Below are 11,968 nucleotides of genomic sequence, written 5' to 3'. Positions count from 1 at the left end.
GCCATTTCCTTTTGGCCACATGAAATGACAAAAGTGACTAAGATTCCATGTTAGTCTAATTCACTGATTTGCGAACTGCATGGCCACCATTTTCTTTTGGACCTCGAAATGACGAATTTGACTAATATGGTGTGTTTGTCACTTTCGCTAATTCACGGACTGCATGGCCACCATTTCCTTTTGGACCGCGAAATGATGAATTCAACTAACATGGCATCATGTTAGTCGCTTTCGCTGATTCGTGAACTATGTGGCCTCTGTTTCCTTTTGCCCCGCAAAATGATGAATTCGACTAACATGGTGTGTCAGTCGCTTTCACTGATTCACAAATTGTGTGGCTGCCATTTCTGTTTGCCCCATGAAATGACCATTTCATTTTTGAAAGTGATGCCCTCTTTTTCTTGTCGGTATGTCATCTGAACACGGTTTCTTAAATCGCTGGCAGTTTTTTGTATTTTATGGCTTTTTTAAATCTCCCTCCCTCTTTTTCCCGTGGGTATGTCGTCCGAATGTAGTTTCTTTAGTCTCCAGCGATTGTTTTTTTTTTCTGGATTTTAATGTGCATGTTATGCACAAAATACCACCTCTAACCACTAAGCGAGTTGTGGTCATCCTCTGGCATGTCCACGTAATTTCGCGTGGGGCCCAACGATTGAAACCGCAGAGTCCACGACAACTCCACATCACATACTGTGGGTTCAGCCACTGCAGAAAATTGGCATGGTATGCATGTCTCAGACATGTTTGTTGATGCATGTTGTCAGTACAAAAGCTCCCTTTTGGAGCCAGAATAAGCATGTCCCTTTGCAGGGGATGCAATGATGGCCATGCCCATCCATCAACATCGTATCTTCTTTGTATGCTCTTCATAGCCTTTGTGAGTACATTGCAAGCAATAAATTGAACCTCAAGCCTTTATAAACTTCATGGAGGAGTTCACCCAAGAAGGTAAGGCTTTAATACCATTTAAAATATTTTATGTAGAAAAATGAAATGGGTAGAATACCTTTAAAATATACTACTTCACATTTGGTACTTCTTTCTAAAGCAATTATAAGTATATGTAGTGAAACTATACATTTCATATCATTCTCTCTAAATTTCATCTATATTGAAGTATTCACGTAAAAAATATAATTGTGAAGTAATTAAATTTTATAGTTTTTAATTATATATTTTTGGTGATGTTACATATTGATTAATTAAATGTTGTAATATTTATACAAATAATGTAAATAATAATAAAATAGATTAATTTTTTTTTATAAATTAGATGAGAAAAAATTTGATATTCATGTACATTATTTAAATATATTTTAAAAATGATATAATGGATATATTTAATATTATATTTTATTACAAATTGTAAAATATAAAAAATAATATAATTTTGTATGGAGTTTCTTGATTTGATTGTGTTGGAAATTTTTACCATCAACGTTTCAAATCACACTTTATGATTCATCATCAAGATGCAAGAGAGTTTATCTTAAACTCTCTTGCATCTTGATGATGAATCATAAAGTGTGATTTGAAACGTTGATGGTAAAAATTTCCAACACAATCAAATCCAGAAACTACATATAAGATTCGAATGGATTGTGGAAATCTTATAGGTTTGAATAATATAATTTATAATTAATATAGAATACATATTTTATACTACAGAAATTAAACTATATACAAATAATTATGCTTATTATTATATATTATAATTTACAATATTTTTTTTTTTATTACAATGCAAATTAAATATTATATAATATATTTTACCTATATTTGTACAACTATTAAATACAAATATAAAATTATTATAATTAATAATTGATAAATTTTTAAATAGTAAAATTTAATTTACCTATAATATAATTATATTTATAACTATGTATAATAATTAACATTTGAAATTGAATTTATAGTAGGCAGGAAATTGCAAAAATGGTGGAGGGAGTGTGGGTTGTGTCTCGGGAAATGAGGATGAAAATGGGAAATTTGATGGGGGTGGAAATGATGTTTGCGATGGCGGGACTCAACAAGTTCCAATGTGTCGTAATGATTCTTCGTCCGACCAGACTGAAGTTTTGCGTGCTTCTGAGGGTCCCAAGGAATCTTCTAGTCGGTTGGACTCTTCTATGACCTCTGATTGTAATGGAAAGTGGTAAGTCCTCTTTGGTGTGTGCCCTAAAGATAAGTCTCTCTCCTCAGTGTCACATTTATTAGACCCTGTCATTGGGGTTTTTTTTATTTCAATTCTAGATTGTATCGTGGAGAAAATGAAGACCAATATGGCCTCTATTCTGGTTGGTAAACTTGTGGGGCCTCATCCCAACATTGAAAGCGTTCGTGCTTCGAGATCCATAAAATGGAAAGGAAAAGGCCATTGAAGTGGTTTTGATGGCTAATGGATTATTTTCCTTTTCTTTCAATTGCACATGATGAAGATTTAAAATATATGATGTCTAGGGGACCTTGGATGTTGAGTAAATCCTCCCTGGTGTTGAAGAAATGGGAGTTGAGTTTTAACCCCAAGGATTGGGAGTTTAATGAGGCCCCCATCTCGGTTCGGTCGCATTGCCTCCCCTTGGAATACTGGGATGAGGAAATTTTTAGTGGGTTGACTGCTTCTTTTGGAGAGATTTTGCTTTTGGAACCTATGACGATTGTTGAAATAAGATTGGTCTATGCCCAAATTTGTGTGAACATTAAATAGTTGGTGGATATCCCTTTGGAAATCACTTTTAATTCTAAACTAGGTGTATGGGTCCAAAAAGTGGAATATGAATCCATTCCTTTTTCTTGTTTTCATTGCAGATAATTCTCATAAGCTATCCATCATCTTGTGAATGTTGCTCAAGATGAGAAGCCTAAAGATTTGAATCAGGAGATTCATTCGCCGCAGGCTATAATGGATGAGTAAGTCCCAATGTGGAGGATAACGGTGAGACTTTGATTTCAGGGACCTCAGGTTCTCCTACCTCAGGAAAGAAAATCATTAAGTTCATGGTGGATGTTGGTAATTTGTCTAACCCCTTGTCATCTCAAGTTGAGGCTATGCAAATGGTGACCTCTACCAAGTCTCCGACCTCTCAAAATCAAGATAATAATTTTGCATTGGAGGAGGGAAACACTTTTATTCAAGTTAAATCCTAGAATCAATGACATAGTTCACCTTCCCCTGTTGGTAATGGTTCAACTTCGGGCTTAATTGGTTTTAAGACTAGAAATACATAGAGAGCTGATTGTGGCTCAGAAACAAAAGGATTGGGAAGACCCGCAAATCTTTTCAATAGGGATAAGAAAAGTAGGGTTGATATTGCAAATGGATCTTAGAGAACGTTACAGGATATAGGGATTGTCTCCCTTGTCTCTGCCAAATGAAAATCATCTCTTGGAATATAAGGGCTTGAACCACCATCATAAGAATGATCTTCTCTCTAATCTGGTGAGGGATCATAGACCTAATATTTATTTAGTTTAGGAGACTAAGATGTTATCTGAAAAACTATTAAAACTAAAATTGGTTGTCTTTAAATATTGTGGTGTCCATTATTGTGATGTTGATGGTGCATCTAGAGGTATTGCTACATTTTGGAACCTCAATCTAGTTGAAGGTTTAGCTATTATGACTAGTCCTTGTTAGGGTTTCAAGCAGATCCGAAGAAAATATGAACTAACAATTATATGCAGATTTAAATACAAAAGATAAAGAAATAAAACAGGACACGGATAACACAGAGATTTAACGTGGTTCACCCAGAATGGGTTACGTCCACCATACACAACCGTCGAATCTTTCTTATTATCCAGCAAAAATAGTACATCAACCTTGTAATGCCTTAAGCATCCCAACCACTTATAACATGCATTTTTAGGGCAACAAACAAAGTCGGCCTTTTTAGGGTTTTATTACAATGTCAGTTTTCATCAACAAAAAAATGGCAAGGATACGTGTTGAGTGTACAGTACTTTGCTGATCAATTACCACATATCAACAATCTCCCACTTGGAGACTGATCAGGCTCCACACCAAACAATCTCCCACTTGGAGACTGATACTAGACAACACCACTATACTTGCAACATCCGCTAGATAAAACACTTGGACCTGACTGGTATAAACTCCACAATTATCAATCAAGAAGACCAATAGAAACTGATGAAGAAATCAGCTTCTCCTATGGAACTACCTTCATGAACATATTAGTAGAATTCTCACTTGTGTGAATCTTCTCAAGCTGTAACTGACCCTCCTCCAAAATAGTTCGGATGAAGTGGTACCTGAGCTGAATGTGCTTTATCCTTGAATGAAAAGCAAAGTTCTTTGCAAGATGAATGCAACTCTAGCTATCGATATACAATGGCCGATCCTCCTGTGTCTGACCCAAATCCTCCAAAAAACATTGTAACCAAATCATCTCCTTGCTGGCTTCTATAGCAGTAACATACTCAGCTTCACTGGTTGAAAGTGCAACAACCTTTTGCAGCCTAGAAATCCAACTGACTGCACTTCCCCCTATAGTAAAAACATACCCTGTAGTACTCCTCCATGAATCAATATCACCTGCCAGATCAGAGTCAATGAATCCACTTAGAGCAGAATTAGATCCTTTGAAACATAATGCCTTCGTAGTAGTTCCTTTCAAATACCGAAGAATCCATTTCATAGCATTCCAATGTTCCATACCCGGATTACTCATAAACCTCCTCACAACTCCCACTACATGAGCAATATCTGGCCTTGTGCAAGCCATTGCATACATCAGACTGCCAACAGCTGATGAATACAGGATGTAAGACATTTTCTTTACCTCTTCCTGTGCCTTTGGGTACATCTCCTTACTCAATTTGAAATGACTAGCCAAAGGTGTACTAACTGCTTTTGCATCCTGCATGTTAAATCTTTTCAACACCTTCTTTATATACTCGCTTTGGGACAAATTCAAGGTTCTATTTTTCCTGTCCTCTGTAATCCTCATACCGAGAATTTTCTTAGCTGCACCCAAATCCTTCATAGCAAATGACCTAGCTAATTTGTGTTTAAGATCATTTATATGTTGCATGTTAGACCCAGCAACAAGCATGTCATCAACATAAAGCAATAGGATAATATAACTGCCATTATCCAATCTCTTAAAATATACACAATGATTAGAATGACATCTATGATAACCGTGTTAAACCATGAAACTAACAAATTTTAAATACCATTATCAGGGTGCTTGCTTTAGGCCATACAAACTTTTCTTCAACCTGCAGACCAAGTTCTCCTTACCTTTGACCTCATATCCCTATTGTTGTAGCATGTAAATTTCCTCCTCCAAATCTCCATAGAGAAAAGTTGTTTTGACATCTAATTATTCAAGATGTAAATCATCTGTAGCCACAAGACTAAGTACAATTCTAATTGAAGTCATTTTTACAACAAGAGAAAATATTTCATCATAATCTATACCCTTTTTCTGTGTAAAACCTTTTACCACAAGTCTGGCCTTATATCTTTTCTGACCTCCTTCCTCCTCCTTCAACCGATAAACCCATTTGTTAGGCAAGGCTCTTTTTTCTACAGGGAAAGAGACTAAGTCCCAAGTCTTATTTTTCATCAAGGAGTCCATCTCCTCTTTCATGCCTAGCTCCCACTATTGTTTGGCATCCACCTGCATTGCTTCTTCATATTCTTCTTGTTCACCAAAATCAGTTAAAAAAATAGAATACAAAGAAGGATAAAATCTTTCAGGGGGTCTACTTGACCTCATAGAACGTCTAACACTTGTAGGAGTTTGTGGGACAATCTGTTGTTGTTGAGCATTAGGTACCTGTGGCATTTCACTTTTACGAATCTCATCCAACACCACATATTCTTGTTTGTCCTATTCATGCTTCTTTTCTTGCATCTATTCTTTATACATAACCTTCTCATTGAATATAACATCTCTACTTCTAATTATTTTCTTATTTTCAAAATCCCATAACTGATAGCCACATTCATCTATCCCATATCCAATGAAGGTACATTTCTAAATTTAGCATCAAGCTTGGTTCTATTTTCTTTATCAATATGGACAAAAGCTTCACAACCAAAGGTTTTCAGAAAATAATAATTTACCTTTTTACCAATACATGCCTCCTCTGGAATACCACCATCCAAAGGGGTTGAAGGTCCTCTATTTATCTGTAGTGTCCTAAAATTGTGACACTTGCAATTTCGACTGCATTTGGGTCTTCACGATGGTGACGCAACACTGAACCTGAATGGAGACCCCGAAACTTGTTCATGACATCAAAAACTGCATTTTTCAGCACCCTAGCCTGATCCTCCTTGCACCCTGTTGTCCCTGGAGGTGGGACCATGGCGCCCAGCGCCCTGGTCCTTCAGGACTAGGGCACCCAGCGCCCTGGTCCCTGGCCCTATTTTTGGGCCTGGTCTCTTTTGGGTCTCGAGTCTTTAGGTTTGCAAATTGGAAAATAATCTTCCCAGGTCGGCCTAAGGTCGGAAAAATTAGTCTTTTAACCCTAATTGGCAAGTATATAAACTACATTTCCCCTCCCATTTTGGTAAGATGAAAAAAAGGCGGAAGCGATATTCAAACATTCAAGCATTCAAGCATTCAAGCATTCCTTCAAGCAATTGAGCATTCTAAGTCTCCATTCAAGGCTAAGTGTTGCATTCAAGACAAGGATTCAACCATTGAAGAGGAGATCACTTACAACATACAACATACAACAACATTTACACCTTCGCATGTAAGAATACAAACATTCTTACAACAAGGTATCAGTACTTGATTACATTACAATCATTTACATTTACAGCATTTTCATTTCTTGGTTAATTCCAAAACCGGGGTTTGACCTAAGGGCAAACCCCTAATCCCTAACCCCCCAATCATCCTCTCTTTTCTGTGTGTAGGTTGCAGGTACGTGGCTGTAATTGAAGATCTGGAATCCTTGCGTAGAGACGAACAGATCCCCCTTCGTTTCACGGATTTTTTGGAGGACCGTGTGCACGTCGGGCGCCATTGTCCTGTCAATTTTTGCTCAAATTTGCAGGACAGCATCGTCTCGACATTTTACTACTAATTCCAGGTCCGCAGCTTCATCCTATATTCCTATCTCTGTTTATAAGTGAATCTTTCTCTCTTTTCATGCATTCCTTGCTTAATCCTTCTATCTACTTTCTTTACAAAAGAGGGTAGCCTTGCTGTCACAACCCTTGAAACTCATTTAGAATCCAATCTTGCGTTGTGTGGGATTGGATCTTCTGGGTTTCAACCCCTCTTTTGAATGTAAAGTCTCCCCTAAGTGAAAACCGTCAACCCTAGTGACCTCCTTTCCCTCTCCTTGGAGTGGTGGGGGGAACACTTAGGGTTCGATCGCGATTTTCCGCTTTACATTTTGGTGAATCCAATGTGAACATCCTTTCTGATTATTCATGGTTAGATCTGAAAATTGGATGCCTTGATTACATTTCCATGTTTGATCTTTTGCAAATTTTAGAGGTTAATTACATGAAAACCCTAAAATTTTCTTTTTAGTAATTGAGCTTGTGAAATGTTTAATTATTAATGCTTGTTTTCAATCTACCCTTCTATTACAAATTGTCAATTCATATTTGTGCTTTAATTCTGAAAATTAAGTGGTTAAGTGTCAAAACCCTAATTTTTAAAACCTTCTTGATTCAACCTTTGACTGATAATTTCACTGATCAAAACATCTCCAAATCAGCTGTAACTTTGGATTCCGCAACAAAATCATAATATCTTTCATCTCTGAAAATTTGGAAAAAAGTTGTGAGGACCATGTGCACCCCGAGCACCATTGTCCCCGACATTTTTTTCGAAATTTTAGGAGCTAGATCTTACTGTATTTTTCTGCTAAAGTCCAGAATTTTGGCTGATTTCATCAATTCTAACACTTTCAAAATTAAGGTCAAAGTTGGTCTAGTGATTGCTTGGATTAAGGCTTCTAATCATTCAAAAATTATTGAAATTGAAATTTTGTGTCAAAATTGTGTTCTTACTATCCTAAATCTGAAAGTGTGTTGGCGTTCATTCGAAATTTCAGCACTTTATTCAAATTCTTGCAATTTGTGACTTTTGAAATTAAGTGTTTAATTGCAACAACTTTGATTTCCGCTTTCAAAATTGAATTTTGCATGAAATTGAGTCAACTTTTAAATTTCAAAACTTGCATTTCTCTTAGCATTCCCTCTAAAATCATAAAATTCAAAATTTTAGTTTCCCTCTCTTTTTCAAAATTCAAATTTTGCATTTTTGAACAATCTTGGTAGGGTTCAATTTTGAGATTGCAACTTTAATTTGGCCTATCTATAGATCGTAAAATCACTCAATTTTTTCAGATTAGCTTTAAAATCATCATAACTTTCATCTCTGAAAATTTCGAAAAAAGTTGCGAGGACCATGTGCACTCCGAGCGCCACGGTCCCTGACATTTTTTCCAAAATTTTGGGAGATTGTCGTGATTGCATTTAACAGCTTAAATCTAGGAGATTGGCTGATTTTATTGAAATTTGCTACCTCTAAATTCAAAATCTTCTCTCTCTTTCTAGTGCATGAGTTTTACAACAATAAGCCCTACTTACACTATTCCCGTTAGACGAAGCCTTAGAATTAAGTCTTTCCAAGGTTTAATTACTGAAGAGATGGAACCTAATTTGAATAGCCTTTTTAACGAGGACATGGGTAATTCCTGTAATCCTCCTAATGATGAAGAAGCTCTCCATGAGGTTTCTGTAGAACAACTTTCAAAATTGGATAACCAATTTGGTGATTTTAAGCAATGGATGTCTCAAGAGTATCCCGATAGTCAAGCTCTTTCATTAATTGAGGGTCTAAAACATATGGTTCAAAGTGATAAGAATGGAATTGATATTTTGCATGGTATTGCACACATCGTGGATTCGAATGTGATGCCTATGAAGAGTTGTGCTGAAACTTTGGGTTATACACAACCTCCTACTCAAGTCAATCATTATGTTCCTTTAACAACTTCTATTGCTAGTATACCTACCTTTACATCAAACATAATGACTACTTCTATACAGGACATTTCGCCTATGATCACCAGTCATGGGGGCAATCCTTCCTCTTCAATTAACCCTCTTCCTTCATTCAATCCAACTTCTTCATTCATTCCTTCAATGAGTGTTCCTATTACATCTCCACAAATGAACATGACGCAAGGGGGCAATTCATTTAACCATTCCATTCCTCCTTGTAGTGCTCCTCTTTTCCAATCATCTCCTATGACTAACTATCATAGTGTCCCACCACCTTACTCTCAATCAATACCTTCTTTCAATAACATAATACCTCCATCACAATCTAACAGGTCTAATATGAATTCTTCGACTGAAGCGACCATTAACAATCTTGCACAAACTATCTCTTCTTTATAGCAACAAATTGCCTCTATGAATCAATCTAAGTTTAGTGTGCCCACATTTGATGTTGCGAGCCCACTTTCTCTTGACATTGTTCGAGCTATCCCTCCTAAACATGTTGAAATCCCGCATTTGGAGCTTTATAATGGTAAAGGTGATCCTTTAACACATGTCAAGACTTTTCAAACAATATGTACCGATTTTGCTTATGACCAAAGGTTGCTTGCAAAATTGTTTACTAGGACATTAAGAGATAAAGCCCTACAATGGTATTGCTCATTGCCTTCTTATTCTATTACTTCTTTCGAACAACTTGCAAATGCTTTTATTCAACAATTTCAAAACAATATAAGTCCTAAAGTTACTTTGATTGATTTAATGCATTGTAAACAAGGTGTTAAAGAAAAAGTGACTGATTTCATTGGTAGATATAAGCATTTGTATGCTCAAATTTCTTTTCCAGTACCTGACAATGATATTCAAAGAAACTTTATTTCTAATTTACAAAAAGATATTCGAGATAAACTTCTGTTTTCTGAGTTTACTTCTTTCCAACAGTTGTGTGCAACTCTTCACAATTATCAACTGACTGTGAGTCAAATGGAACAAGCAAATCCTATGGCTCCGAGTGATAAGGGTGATAGTAGTCAACAACCATTTGGGAAGTTTAAACTGAACAGAGAGTCCGTTAAATTCAATGAAGACACCATCAACAACAATGTGAATGCAGCATCAGGTGTGCCTCCTATTTCTAAGTTTTTCACGAAAGAAAGAAAGTTTACTGCTTTGAATGAATCATTGCATAGTATTATGAATAAGTTATTGGAACAAAATGTGCTTACTCTTCCTCCTATAAGGAAAATAGATCCTGTAAAGATTAATTCACCCTATTTTGATAACAAATCTTTTTGTCAATTTCATCATCAACCTGGGCATGATACTAAAAAATGTTTTGCTTTAAAGGGTAAAATTCAAGATTTGATTGATAATAATACTATCTCTATCTCAGGAGTGAATGATAAAGGCAATACATCTGTAGCTCCTCCTAACCAAAATCTTAAGATTTTTACTGATCCATTACCTTCTCATACCTCTAATGTGATTGAGACTAATGATTCTTCTTTCTCATCTGATGGTCTTGTGTCTATGACTCCGAATGTGATTAACTTTGTAGAGCAGCAAGAAAACCCTAAATAACCTTCCATCACATTTGATTCTAGTGAAACTATTAGGGCACCTGATGGTCCTTTATACATAGTTGCAAAAGTCAAGAATACACCTTGCCGTGGAGTGCTTATTGATCCTTCGTGCATGGTTAATATCATTACTGAAGAATTCCTTTTTACTTTGCAACTGAATCAAGTGATCTATGACAAAATAGATGTGATTGTGAAATTATTTGATGCATTTTCTTCTCCTGCAATTGGTTCTATTACATTACCTATTGAGGTCCATAACAAATCCCTTTATGTGAACTTTGCTATTATTCCTTCGTCTAAACAATTTTGTGTGAAGCTAGGCTATCCTTGGCTATCTTCCATGAAAGCTATTGCTTCTCCTATTCACAAGTGTTTGAAATTTCCCCATAATGGTGAAGTTGTTACTGTCAATCATAGTCTCTTTAAACCAGCTGAAAGAACTTCTAGGATTCCTATTGATTAATTTTGGCCTAAACAATTCCAATCTCTTCCTCTGCGAAGTGATCATCTTTTCAAATCTTATCAAAAGTGGAAAACAGATATGATCTTATCTCTAAGTGAACCTAGAACACCCAAACTTGATATTCCTATCGTTCTTGAGAAGGAAGTTCTTCCTTTGAAAGATAAAACTAATGTCTTTCCTCAAGAAGATTCCCAACCCATTCCTATGGATGTGACTATGTCTATGTCTAATAAACTTTCTAAAAGTAGACCTATACCTCCTCGTCATGATGGACTTGGTCTCCTTCCTAAACCAAATGTTCCTCCTTTATATGGAGCAGTTCCTCCTCCTTCCTCTTATGGAGAGAAGAGACCTTCCTCTTCTCCTATTATCCAGCCTAAGAGACCACAACCTAAACACCCAAGTGATAAGGATGAGAACATTCCTCCTCCTCAATCTTCTCAACTTCCTACTAAGACTAGACGAAATCGTTCTGCACGTGAACGCTGACGAAAGCGTCATCTTAGAGATCAAGAAGCTGCTTTTCAAACTTTACAATCTCCAAAAACACCTTCAACAAGCATTATTCCATTTTCTCCAAAATCTCCTAAACATAAGATGCATGATGGTCTTAATCCTGTGCGAGTTAAAGATCCTATTTTTATAAATCTTGATGATGATATAGATGAAAATGTTATTCATGATGAAAATGTTATTTCTCTTGCTTCTGATAGTGAACATGAATATGTTGATGTTGATAACCATTTATCTAACGAATTTTCTAAAGCACTTATCCTAGCTCCTAGACAAGAACAACGTGGCTTGGAACATGAACATAGCCCTTGTTTGGATCTTGTGATAGCTCCATCTGCTGTGTTGAATGTTCCTCCTCTAGCGTGTTCCCTGCCTTCCCGAAATATTAATCAG

This window comes from Cryptomeria japonica, chromosome 4 (genome assembly GCF_030272615.1).
Source record: "Cryptomeria japonica chromosome 4, Sugi_1.0, whole genome shotgun sequence".
Classification (NCBI taxonomy): domain Eukaryota; kingdom Viridiplantae; phylum Streptophyta; class Pinopsida; order Cupressales; family Cupressaceae; genus Cryptomeria; species Cryptomeria japonica.
Note: the sequence above shows the minus strand (reverse complement) of the source record.